This window comes from Cornus florida, unplaced genomic scaffold (assembly GCF_030987335.1).
Source record: "Cornus florida cultivar Cherokee Brave unplaced genomic scaffold, ASM3098733v1 CherokeeBrave_3.0.0_Hap2_Chr11, whole genome shotgun sequence".
Lineage (NCBI taxonomy): Eukaryota > Viridiplantae > Streptophyta > Magnoliopsida > Cornales > Cornaceae > Cornus > Cornus florida.
The window spans coordinates 40,635,157-40,648,254 of NW_026775581.1; positions in this window are offsets into that span (position 1 = coordinate 40,635,157).

Consider the following 13,098-nt stretch of genomic DNA (forward strand, 5'->3'; position numbering starts at 1 on the left):
ATAACCCAATTCTTTGTTGGACAAGTATTCTCCAACTTGCTTACAAGGAGTTACTATATCAATCCCAACTCTAAAATAGAAACTTAATGAGACACAATTTCTTTTACAAATTTTAGCATTCCAAAATGGAAAAGAAAATTAATTTCTGCACACAATTTTGAGCCACAAGCCCAATAATCTCCACGTTGGCTCGAAATTGGTCTTCACACACTCATCCATAGCTCCACCTTGAAGAAAACTCCATCCATCATCCTCATTGGTGATTGCTCACGCATGGCAACCCACCAATCTTCATCAAATGATTTTCTGGCTCAAAGCAAAAAATATCTCCCATTTACTCTTTATATTCCCCTTTACTCTTTATCATACTAAGAACAAACCCCTTCATTATTCATACCCTTACCCCATCTTGACAATTAGCACCCACTCTTGGTTTGTCCCCAAAACTTGTTCCTCATGGGCTTCACACCTATCACCTTTGCCTCATCTTGGAAATGAGCATCCTTTGGCTTGTCACAAGACTTGTTCCTCGTGGGTTTCACACTGATTAACTTCTTCATACCTTGTGTCATCATCAACTCTGATTGAATCTCCATAGCACCTCATGATCAACCTTCTGCTTTGACAAACCTCATACCAATCTTCAGCTTTGATACCACTTGTTGGGGATAGTTAACTCCCTCCAACCCACTAAACGGTTGGCTATTATTGAGAGTTAAATCCCTCCTTAATCACCCACAGCGGAAGCATCATCACAACACATCAACATAAGCATATATGGAGATAACAATCATACACATCTACGCACAACATAATATTTTACATGATTCACCCAACTCTAGGGCTACGTCCATGGGAGAGAGATATTTTACTATTATGAATCAAGGAAAAGAATATACAACCACATTTCAAAACCCCACTCACTCACTCATCATCTCTTTTGATGCTACATGTATACACTCAGGAATTATATATACTCTTTCCTATCCTCATAACAATCAACCTTAAATCCCTTACATGTTTTCTCTCTCTCTCTCTCTAAACTCTTTAAATCCATCTCTATTTATAGAGTCTTCAAAACCCAATTCTTTGTTGGACAAGTATTCCTCAACTTGCCTACAAAGAGTTACTATATCAATCCTAACTCTAAAATAAAAACTTAATGAGCCACAATTTCCTTCACAAATTTCAGCATTCGAAAATGGAAAAGGAAATTAATTTTTACACACAATTTTGAGCCACAAACCCAACATTAACTGGGAGGTTTGCTTAAATACCTTGGAATAAAAGGAATTCTCAAGCTCCATATCATATTAATAGCTACTTATCAAAAAAAAAAAAAAACATATTAATAGCTATAATATTGAGAGTCATCATCGATCATTGACATCGTTTTCTTGCAACACAAAGGGGAACCTTAATCGGCATTGACCGTTGTGGAATAATTCTGATACAATCTGAAATGACTTTGTTTCTTGCTTGAGTAAAGGCAAAACGCCAAAGAACACCAGTGTGGTGCCTGCCAAAGACCCTCCGATGATTAAGTTAGCAAAATATAATCGTAGGAAATTAAATGAGATATAATTGTACTACTTAAGAGTTGAGTCATACCCATTTGGTAGGCTGAATTGCTTTTTATAGCTAGTCCTTGTGGGAGTAGTTGCGCTCTGAAGAATCTTTTAGGAAGCAGGTACATATTTTTTAATTTAAATTCTTTCCTTTCTACTTACGCTGGCTCAACTATTTGAATTTCAAATGGTCACTTAGCTACAATTACCACCTTATCCTTTGACTATGTTAATTGCCACCTTGTGCTGCCAATATTTCGCCTGTTGAACTACCTTATCTTTTATCCTCTATTAGTTGCCCTCTGTTTTCGTATTCTCTAATGTTCGAGGATCGAAAACGTGATAAATACTCGATATATTATATATAATTTGAGTTTAATATAAATAATTAGTGTAAAAATCAAATCAAGGAAAGCTGGCATAGTTTTTAAGTAGACATATATATACAAAATAATACAAATGAGAATTTTGTACACATATATTTATTATTTTATTTATACATATGTGAATGTTGGCTTACTTGTTGAAGGTTGGCTCATACGTGTGATGCTCAAATAGTGGGTATGATGGCAACATAGGCCTTGAACAGAGAACCATCTTGTTTCTTTCCCTTCCCCCCCTCCCTTTTTCATTTTATATAATCAAGGTAGTGCTTGAATCTGGCTTATTGGCCTTGATCAAGGTCGACATGCCTTGGTTTAAGAGCTTGTCAGCTTGGTTCAAGCCGATGGGGATTGGCGGCTAGATTTTCAAGTCGCTCCCTAAAATTTTCCTTTTATTTTTATTTTTAATAAAGCCTGAAGGCTCACTTCGAGCCGTTTAGTGTTATGGCATCTTACTGATCGAGCTACAATAGGGCGGGTGGCTCATTTCGAATCGCCAAGCCATGTGGTGTCTCACTTTGAGCCGCCCAACTTAGTGCTGGCTCAGTTCGAGCCACCAACCTTTATGGCAATGAGCTTTGCTAATTTTGAGCACTTTTGAGCCAATCCCCCCCTTTTTTTTCTAGTTCTTTTTGTACAAATGGCCTTGATGGCCTTTCAGAGACAATGTATGCTGCTTTTTGGACATATAAACTTTCACGCCACTTTATTTTATATGGTTTTTACTTGTAATCATAATTTTATTAAGGCCGTTCCTATCCCTTCACCCCTAGATTGCTTTGCTATCATTTTATCCATGTATTCCTTTATAACACACAACATTATCTTTCATCTTCATCTTTATTTTCTTTCAGTAACAGAGGAGAATTCTTCATAACAGGTAAGCCCCTTTTATCCTTTCTTTGTTTATGCTTATGTTACACATACCTTCTCGTTTTTATTTGTCTCGATCCTATTGTTTCCTCCATTTTGGTCCACTTATCTCTTTATTCGAAGAGTTTACTAGCATTCTGAGGGCAACTTACTTTTACCAATTTACATGCTCTATTTCCTATCTACTTTGTTTTGCATTGTCTGTTTTTCCCTATTCCTCCATGTATCTTCATGATATAAATACCCTAGGGAGTGGTTATAATTATAACAAGATAACAGAAGCTCTTAGTGAAAGAGATGTGCAAAGTGACCCTAACTAGGAAGAACTTGAATCGGAGAGGGTGGTGACCTTGACCAAGAAGACTTAAGTCGAAGGAGGGTGGTTAATATAAAAGACCTACTTGTAGGGTGTAGTATATCCCAAATATGCTTAACCCTAGTGAGCGAGACCAACTCAGAGCCTTGTACTCCATCTCAAGCTCTGTTGAGCTTTGCTTTTATGAATTTTCTTTTTTATCTGGTATGCGATTTCATGTTCCTTCTTTTGTCAGAGAGCTTATTTGTTACCTTCAAATTGTCCCCACTCAACTTACCTCTAATGCTTGGAGGACAATGATGGGTTGCCTGGTCTATGGATGGCTTATGGTAATGACCCCAAAACAACAAATAAATTTATTTACTTTTATGCTCCCAAGAAGTTAGGGGATTAGTGGTACATTTCCATCAGGGATTGTATGAGGGAGAAGACCCCCATTTTTGGTAATTCCTCCAATTAGAGAGAATGGAAGAATATATTCTTCTTTGTTTCTAGCCTTGGTTAGGATTCTGCTCCCTAAGCGAACTTTTCCTTTGGAGTTAGGAGATCCATCCCTCAAGCATCAGGTAGCCCCTTAACTCAGTTGGTCAGTTTGCTATACACTATTTTTCTATCTTTTACTGATGATATCTATTACTAAAAAAATCTCTATTTACATTTTCAGTTCTTAAAGAGAAACGAGGCCTTTCTCCCAGTGAATTGAGAAGGGTACAAAACGCTCTTAAATACCAAGTAAAGGACTTCTCAATTCTAGTTACTTCTTAGGCTTTATTCACTTACAATTTTGATCTTGAATATGCTAGTAAGTACTATGTGAGACATTTATTTACTCTAATTTACCTTCTTTATCTTATTGGGCATATTTCACCTTATTTTCATTTTTATGGCATGTCGAGAAAAATTGATAAGAAAGCAATCAATCAGCTTTCTACAACCACTCCCCTTAAGAGGAAGCGTGCTCAAACTAACCCAGTTCAAACAAATCCAGCTAGCGGGGCTTCCTTTCCACATTCCTCACAACCTTCTCCTTAATAAGGGAATACGGGCTTCTTGTCTTTCTCACAACTTGGGTCTGGCTTGTCTTGCTAGCTATTCTCCGCATAGACAGCGACAACTCAGCCTACAATGCCACACTATTCGAGTTTGTCTATACTTAATAACCTAGACCTTGTTATTGAAAGTTTGGAAAAGGGGATCATAGTTTAAGAGGATTAGGTTTAGCTAAAGTCCTTGCAAGTGGTCTTTTGAACGATCTTAATAATAGGGTTTATTCTCTTCCATATTTTCGCATAACCCTTCTTCTGTGCAATTTGTAACACAATTTTTTCCTAGAGCCTTACTCGTGCTTACAATCTTTGCAATAAAGTTGTGGCTGACAAGGAGGGTTGCGCGAAGTAGATTACATCCCTTTATGCTTAACACCAACTTGAGATGGGTGGTGTTTATACAGAGCACATAATATAGTAGGATGCTAAGAAAAAGGCTGATGATAAAGCTAGGGCTTTGTCAATTCAAATGAAGGATATTAGGAGGGAATAATTTGAAAAGGTATCTTGTGCAGTTGTTCAAGGCTTTTAAAGAGTTCAAGAACCACGTTTGAAAGGCATACTTTGATAGCTTTGAAGACTTTCGAGCTCATGCTAGCGCCACCTTTAGTCACCTTGAATGGACATTTCCTTCATTTATCTTGAAAGTGAGGGTGAGAACGAGGTCGAGGAAGATGATTAGCTATTTTCTATTTTTATCGTACTATTTTTTTATGTTTAAATTCTTTGAGATACTAAGACTATGTTATTACTACTTTTAAGAATGAGGGCAAGTTCATGAGGCCCTACTCCCTTAAGTAAGAACAACTTCACAGAGCCAATTCATATAAAATTACTTACTAAGGGCGAGTTTAGGAAGGTCGAGGAGAAACCCTATTCCCTTAAGTAAGAACAAGCTCACAAGCCCCACACAAATTTATTATCTCACTAAATACGAGAAACCCAACACTTTTAGTGAGAAAGAACTATTGTAGGTGATGTTAAGCTGTATGATATCAACCTCTTACAATATAGAGCTAAACATCCTCCTCAGCTTAATTCTCATTCTCACTTTCAAGCTAGATAAAGGAAAAGTCTAATTCAAAGTGACTGAAGCTCAAAAGTTTTCAAAGCCATCTAAATACGCCTTTCCTATGTGGTTCTTGAACTTTTTAGAAGCCTTGAATGTCTCAACTGCATGAGATAGCTTTTCAAATGATTCTTTCCTAAGAGCCTTCATTTGAAGTGATAAAGCCCTAACTTTAGCATTCTTCTCCATTATGAGCTCTATAGAGACACCGCCCATCTTAAGTTGGTGCTGGGCACTAAGGAATGTAAACCTCCTCATCAACCATAACATTATCGCAAATATTGTAAACGCGAGTAAAACTTTAAAAAACGTGTTACAAATTACTAGAAGGTTAGGTATAAACAAAGAAAAGTTAAAGAAGAGTATATATGGTACCTGCTCATCAATATCCTCTGCCATACTAAGTGCATAACCAACCGAATCAACATGTGAAAACCTATACTTCTCAGGTAGCCTAATATCCCTCCTAGGCCTATCTCTAGCCACACTATACTACTATAACTCTACATCTTCCTCAGCCAGAAATTGTACCTGCTTATCATTCGATTGAGCAGGACTATCCTTTAACTAAACCTCTACATGCTTCACTTGCTCACTGACTCCCTGAGCTCCCTTTATCTCCTTATGCGGAGTAAGCATCATAAACTCATGAGAGGTCACATCCCTACTAATAAGTATCTTGTTTCCCAAAGCCTTTGGGCACCATAATATGTATCCATTAACCTCGGGCTGATAAATAAGAAATATGCATTTCTTAGCCCTCGGTTCAAGAGTCCTCTCATTACACACAAATATTCTCAAATTACTATAACTAGCAGGATAACCAGACCATATCTCCTTTGGAGTCTTATAGTCGATAGTAGTTGATGGAGACTGGTTCATCAAGTAACTAGCTATAGAAACAGCTTTAGCCTAGAACCCTTTGTCTAACCCTACATTGGACAGTATACACTGTGTCCTCTTCAACAGTATTCTGTTCATCCGTTCTGTAACTCCATTCTGTTATGGATTCTTCCTCACTGTGTGGTGTCTGACAATCTCGCGAGTCTTTTAGAACTCATTAAATTCTTCGTCATAAAATTTGAAGCTATTAACTGTCCTCAAGTGTTTGACATACTTTCCAGTCTGTTTCTCAATCAAGGTCTACCGCTTGAACGTGACAAAAGCCTTATTCTTGTGCTTCAAAATGTGAACCCAACTTTCCGAGAAAATTCATCAATCAGCATCATCATATAACTACCACTACTATGTGAAGTAATCTGAGAAGGACTCCAAAGATCATAATGAATATAATCCACCATACCTTGGTCCTATAAATTCATGTACTAAACTTCACTTTGCACTACTTCTCGAAGACACAATGCTCAGAAATCTAGCTTCCCAGTTTTTTGACCACTAAGCAAATCCTGCTTACTTGGAACATTCATCCCCCTCTCACTCATATACCCAAACTATATGTGCCACAATTTGGTAGTATCTGAATCTGGATTCGAGGACGATACAATAACTAAACCCGTGACTGTACTACCCTGCAGAGCATATAAACCATGCTCCTTCAATCCCTTCATCACCATAAAAGCACCCTTTGAAACCCAAATGACTCCACCTTCAGCCTTTTAAGTGCATTCGATGGAATCGAGCGTACCTAGGAAAACATGTGGTTTAGGATACCTGTAAATATATTTCGTTCAAAACTTTCTCGGATTGAGCTTACGGGTTGAATCTTTGTTTCGAGAATTTCGAAGGCTTCTTGTCGAATATCACCGTAAAGCGCAACATTCAGAATTTCCCCGATTTGAGGTTCTAGCATTAGCGTTGAGAATCAAAGATCTTGTAAAGATCATTTTAGTTCCATCATATGGACTTGGAATTTAAATTCTTTCTTAGGTTTAATACATACCTGACATCAGTTAATGTCTTCACTATGCCGTCATATATCTTGATTCGAACTGTACTGATACCTACAACCTTACACGACGCTTCATTCCTCATCAGAACTTCCCCTCCATCAATAGATCAATAAGAGGTAAACCAGTCTCTATTTGACAAGCATGAAATGGGCAACCCGAATCAGGAATCCGCTCATCGCAAGAGCTACCGACTAAAACTATGAGAATGTTACCACCACCTGAATCATTACCCTTTACAATAGCCAAACTATCATCTTCAAAGGATTTTATATTTCCCTTCTTACATTATGTTTGTATTTCCTAAAGTGCCCTTCTATGCAATAGATGTAGCATCTCAACACCTTCGTTCTATTCTTAGACTAAGAAATATTTATGCTGCCAAACCCTTCCTTCCTTCTAATTCATTCTCCCTTTAACAACTAGCCCATCTGCAGAACATTTTGTATTACCCTCAAATGCCCTTTTCTGTAACTCTTTGGAATTTAGAGCTGCCTTCACGTCTTTCATAGACAAAGCAGTTCTGTCGTAGATCATTGTATCAACAAAGTTCTCAGGCAATCTTCATCCTCTATCTTGACATCTAAGTTATTTAAGTCCATGGTGATACTATTTATCTCATTAAACTGGTCTTTCAGAGACGAACCTTCATGCATCTGAAGAGTGAACAACCATTTCTTTAGATGTAAACAATTCGTAAGAGATTTCGTCACATACTGGGACTCCAACTTCTTCCACAGCCCATCCGTCATAGTCTCTCCAACAATTTCTTGTAGAACCTTGTTTATCAAGCACAACAAAATCGTACTATGTGTTTTCTCCATAACCTCATCTTTGACCTTAATCTTTTCTGGCAGTGCATCCTTTCCCTTTAGCGCCTTGGATAACCTTTATTGAACCGATAGAGCCTGCATTCTAATCCATCATAGGTTGAAATCATTTTTGCCGTTAATATAATGGTCCAGTTTTTTTGACATTTTTCTTTAATTTCATATTTATTATTTTTGAGTTTTGGTTTGCATGCCATGTGAGTTTCAAGTGTCATTTAGGATATTTCATTGAGTTTAGAACTCTTAGAAATGCATTATAGTTCATTTTTCTATTTTTGGGTTTTCGGGCCCAGGAGGCCCCGTGTAGGCCTGCACTCGAGTTTTCGTGCTCGAAAAATTTCCTGGTATCACTTGTGTTTATTAATTTCTTATTAGTGTGTGTATATATATATATGCATATGTGGCTGGCTAATTATATGTATTTGGCATAGTTGTGGTTATAATTAGGATTGGAGGGCATTTTAGTAGTTTTAGTGCATGAGGTGGGGATCACCATTGACTAAAAGAGGATTATATAGCCACAAGTATCATATTTTGGGCATAATATCATCACTCTTCTCTCTCCCTCATCCGGATCTCACTCTCTTTCCCTCTAGCTTTTTTTTTTTTTTTTTTTTCATCAAACCATTACTTTGAAACCCAAATTTAATCTAATTCTAGTTGGATTTGATAGAAATGCTAGTTGAAGAAGTTGTTAAGTATCACAAGAACTTTTATTTGGTACCACTCTTGTATGCATTTGGGCATTTTCGTCCTTGGAGCATAGCTAGGGATGGTTTGGATTTAAGTTAAAGTTTGTCTAACTAGTATATTCCTAGACTCTTCTAAGTAATTTCTTGTTTTTCCCTTATTTAAGCATATTTAGGAAGAGTATAGTTGCATGAATTAGTCATATAATCTTGCATATGGTTTTCATAAGAGCTTTCATTTGGTACCATTCTTGCATGCATTATGGCATTTTCATCTTTGGAGCATAGCTAGGGATGGTTTGGATTTAAGGTAGGGTTTGTCTAACTAGTATATTCCTAGGCTCTTGTAAGTAATTTATTGTTTTCCCCTTGTTTAAGCATATTTAGGAAGAGTATAATTGCATGAATTAGTCATATAATCTTGCATATAGTTGTCACTTGTCTACTTATTTTCAATGTGAGGTTCCGTTCTTACTAAGTGATCAATATGTGATATACATGCTCTTTTTGCATCTTACTTGAGAAATTCCATGTCTTATATGGTTAATTGATGGCAATTTGCCTTAAAATTTGATCAAGTCATGTTAAGCATGCCAATTGTATGACAATATAGTTGTATGAACTACTTTTTGTCATTTATGCTCAATGTTATGCTTAGTGTATTGGAGAATTTATAAATTTATGCAAAGTATGGTTAGAAGCATGCTTTTGATATTTCATTGGCATAAAGGATTTTCGTAAAACCTAGTAGTGAGGAGGTACCTCAAACTCGGAGGTGCTAGATAGCTAATAGGGGCATGGAGAGGTACCCAGTGTGTAATTTAGCGACTTGAGCCCCAAATTCCCCTTTGCTAAGGATGATAGCGAATTCCGCCCAAGGATAGAGGGAGGTACCTAAAGTCCGGCTAGTTAGCACGGTTTCAGTGTGGGTGTGTGTGAAAATGTGGACGTGTGGGTGGTATGCGATTTTTATAATTCATTGCATGCATATTATAATTTAAGATTTATGGTATTCTATTATAAATGATAAATTGAGTTGTAATCTATTTTTCCCAAGCATGACCCCGTTTCCTTTCTACTATGCTTATTATGTGCAATGTGCCTTACTTACTTGACTTGAGGAGATGTTATTTAGGCATTCTCTGTTGAGCGAGTGTTGCTCACCCCTATATTTAACATTTTTAGGAAGAAAGTAGTGGAAGATCCAACCCCCTCAAGCTTAGACGGGGACGTAGTGACTTTTGACTTCATTTTTGTGTTGATGTTAGTTTGTATAGACATTGTCAATGATGCTAGAGTGGTTTCCCATTGTACTTATATTAGTTTGAATTATTATATGCAGTTTTGTCAATGCTATGCTTAATGTTGTTTGTATAAATGAATGCATATGAATGGTTAGGAGGTGGATTATGAATGAAAATAATTTCTTTTGGTCTATTTCATGTATAAAGATGTGAATGATGTTTTTAATTACCTTATTTTATATGTATGGGCTCTTTGTCATAGTTTTAGATCATAATTCAAGGTCATATTTAATATAAAAGAGGTGCTAAGTGCCTAAGGCACTTAACCAAGGTCAAAAATGGATTTCTGGGCACTTTTGGTCGATCGATTGAAGATACCAGTCAACTAGTATATTTGGGGGGTCAAAATAGATGGTTGGGATACCTGGGTGCCTCAACTGGTTAGCTGATACACCTTTCAGCCAACTAGTACACATTTTAGGTCAACCAATACAAACTTTCGGCCGTCCGGTTTGCCTTTTTTCAGTAGGGACAATTTTGAACCTTCAATTTCAAACAACCATATCTCCCTTGTCTTAAATCCAAATTAGGTAATTCTTATGGTCAAAATGAAGGATTTTAAGACAGATTTCCAATGGTATGAACCTCATTCTCAAATTCCAAACACATAGAGAGTTATGACCTTTCTAGTGGGACATACCATGAAACTTCCTAAACTAAAAACGTCTATTTGTGGGAAAACCACCCCACCAATACCCAAAACCCTTAGGAATGCCTTTAAATGTTAAAATGATTTGATTTAGTCCTATTTGAATCATTTAGAGACAACTTATCCACATTCCTTACCTTAAAATGATCATTTTGCCCTTAGTGTGTCCTTAGGTTCAGGTAAGGACCCAGATTCATTTCATCGCCCGGTATTGATTCGGACCCTATGGATTCGGGTCATTACAAATTTGGTATCAGAGCGAAGGTTCAAAAACCTCAAGGATGATGGGTAGGGGCTTACCTAGGATGGGAATGACATTAATGTGCATGGACTGTGTACATATGTGTTAACATGATATATGTATTAAAGCTTGCCTTCTTATTTATTTGCTTATATGTTTTATGCTTATGTGTTAAGTGTTTATTGAGTTAAGACATACCTATGTGACTATGTGTTAAATGTTTGAGGTATGATTTACATATTGTGATGTTAAACATGTTATATAACTAAGTGTTTTATTATTTGATAAAACATGTTCTCTATGATACCTGTTGAGTTATAAAATTGTCACGCCCCTAGACCGTAGTTAGGATTGTGAACACAACACGTAAACAATTACAGTCTCACAATCACTAATATCCCTGTAACCTGTCTCAACCACACATCCACCTATCTAATTTCTTTTTACAAAACCAAGACTGAAAGTAAATAGGTAAGACGCACATATTACAACTTTAAAGTTTTAAAGTTTAAAATAACATTTATTACATGCCAGGAATACTCTAAAGAAATATAAACCAAAACATAGTCTATCATGCGGAACAAAACACAACAACACCAGCCCTGACTTTGTGTACAGCTGAGGAGGAACACCCTCCACACCATCTATGCCATGACCTGAAAAGATGTGTGTAAAATAGGAATGAGCAACCACAGCTCAGTGGGAGTTACTTAAAACGCACTCCTTAATACCTCCGTGAATCTAGACAAAGAATAGACAAAGGGTAATGGGATCATACAAGCTTGGGAAAAACAGAATATAATATGAGATAATAAAATGATGTGTCATGCAATGCCAATGCCAATGCTAATGCCACTAAAACTTCTCACTTCCCAAAAATCCCATTTCCATTACAAAACAAGTTAATGTAATCCGCCCAGGGCTGCTCCCCAGTACCACGGGAAGAGAGTTGGTCATCTATCCTTGATACAAGGCCACTCATTGTGATCATTTGGGGCTCTAGTGACACAATTACGCGTAGAGCCACTCCCTATGTCTCCTCTAGATTCCCATTAACTACACAGACAAGGCAACTCCTTATCCGGTTTTCAAATCATTGATTCAAATTCCTTTTCAAAATTTATAGATACAAGGCACCTCCTTGTTATCCGGTTTTCAAAACCATTTAGTGAAACATTTTCACTTCCCTTTTCATTTCAACATCATCCCCATGCTTATGTGAGATGCATGTACATTTGTATAACATGATATACAAGTAATGAAATAAATATGGAAATCTCAACTCATATACAATATCATGGTATTGCATTTTAATCCACACATAAGCATGTTGAAATAATAGGCTAACTAATCCATGGTTGCATAACATAGGAAATATGTTTTCTATCTCACATTTACCATATAACAACTTCTACAGTGCTTTATAACATTAATAAAACAAGTACAAAACTTCCCATTTCAAGAAATATTATAACTACCAATATTGTAATTTTCAGGTAGCAACCTATGTTTACAAGGTTATAACTTTTTCCACAGTTAGAATCTAAGGCTAAAATTGGTATCATTGGAAAGCTTGTTTCGAGCTAATCAATTTAGACTCAAAAATCGCTCAATTTGGATGTAAAATGAGGAAGTTATGGTCAGTTGAAATTCAGGTTGCTGTGCAAAAAATTCTGCAGATTAAGGCTGAAATTGGTATCATTGGAAATCTTGTTTTGAGCTAATCAATGTAGACTCAAAAATCGCTCAATTTGGATTTTAAATGAAGAAGTTATGGTCAGTTGAAATTCAGGTTGCTGTGCAGAAATTAAGGTTGGCAGATTCGTTTTTCAGCAATGTTTTAAGCACAAAACACACAGAATTGATTCCTTAAAGGTAAAGGGTGTGAGAGTTAAGTAATCCTACCTCAAAGAAGCTTGAAAATCCTTGCAAGAACAATTTAAAAGCCCAAGGATTGAATCAAAGCCACCAACTTTGTAAACAAAATGAAGAACACCCTCTTTGAAATATAACCACCTCTTCTCTTTTTTAAATCAGATTTTGACAACCCCACAGGTGTAAAATGCTCACAACTTCAACATCAAAAAGGAATTCTATGATCTTAGGAATCTTTTTCATTCACAAACCCTCCCCAAATTCTCAACACAAGCATCCCAAATTAAGTTTGCAAAGAAGATAACTAGGGAAAAGAAAACAAAGGCACGAAATGGTTCTGCAGAATAT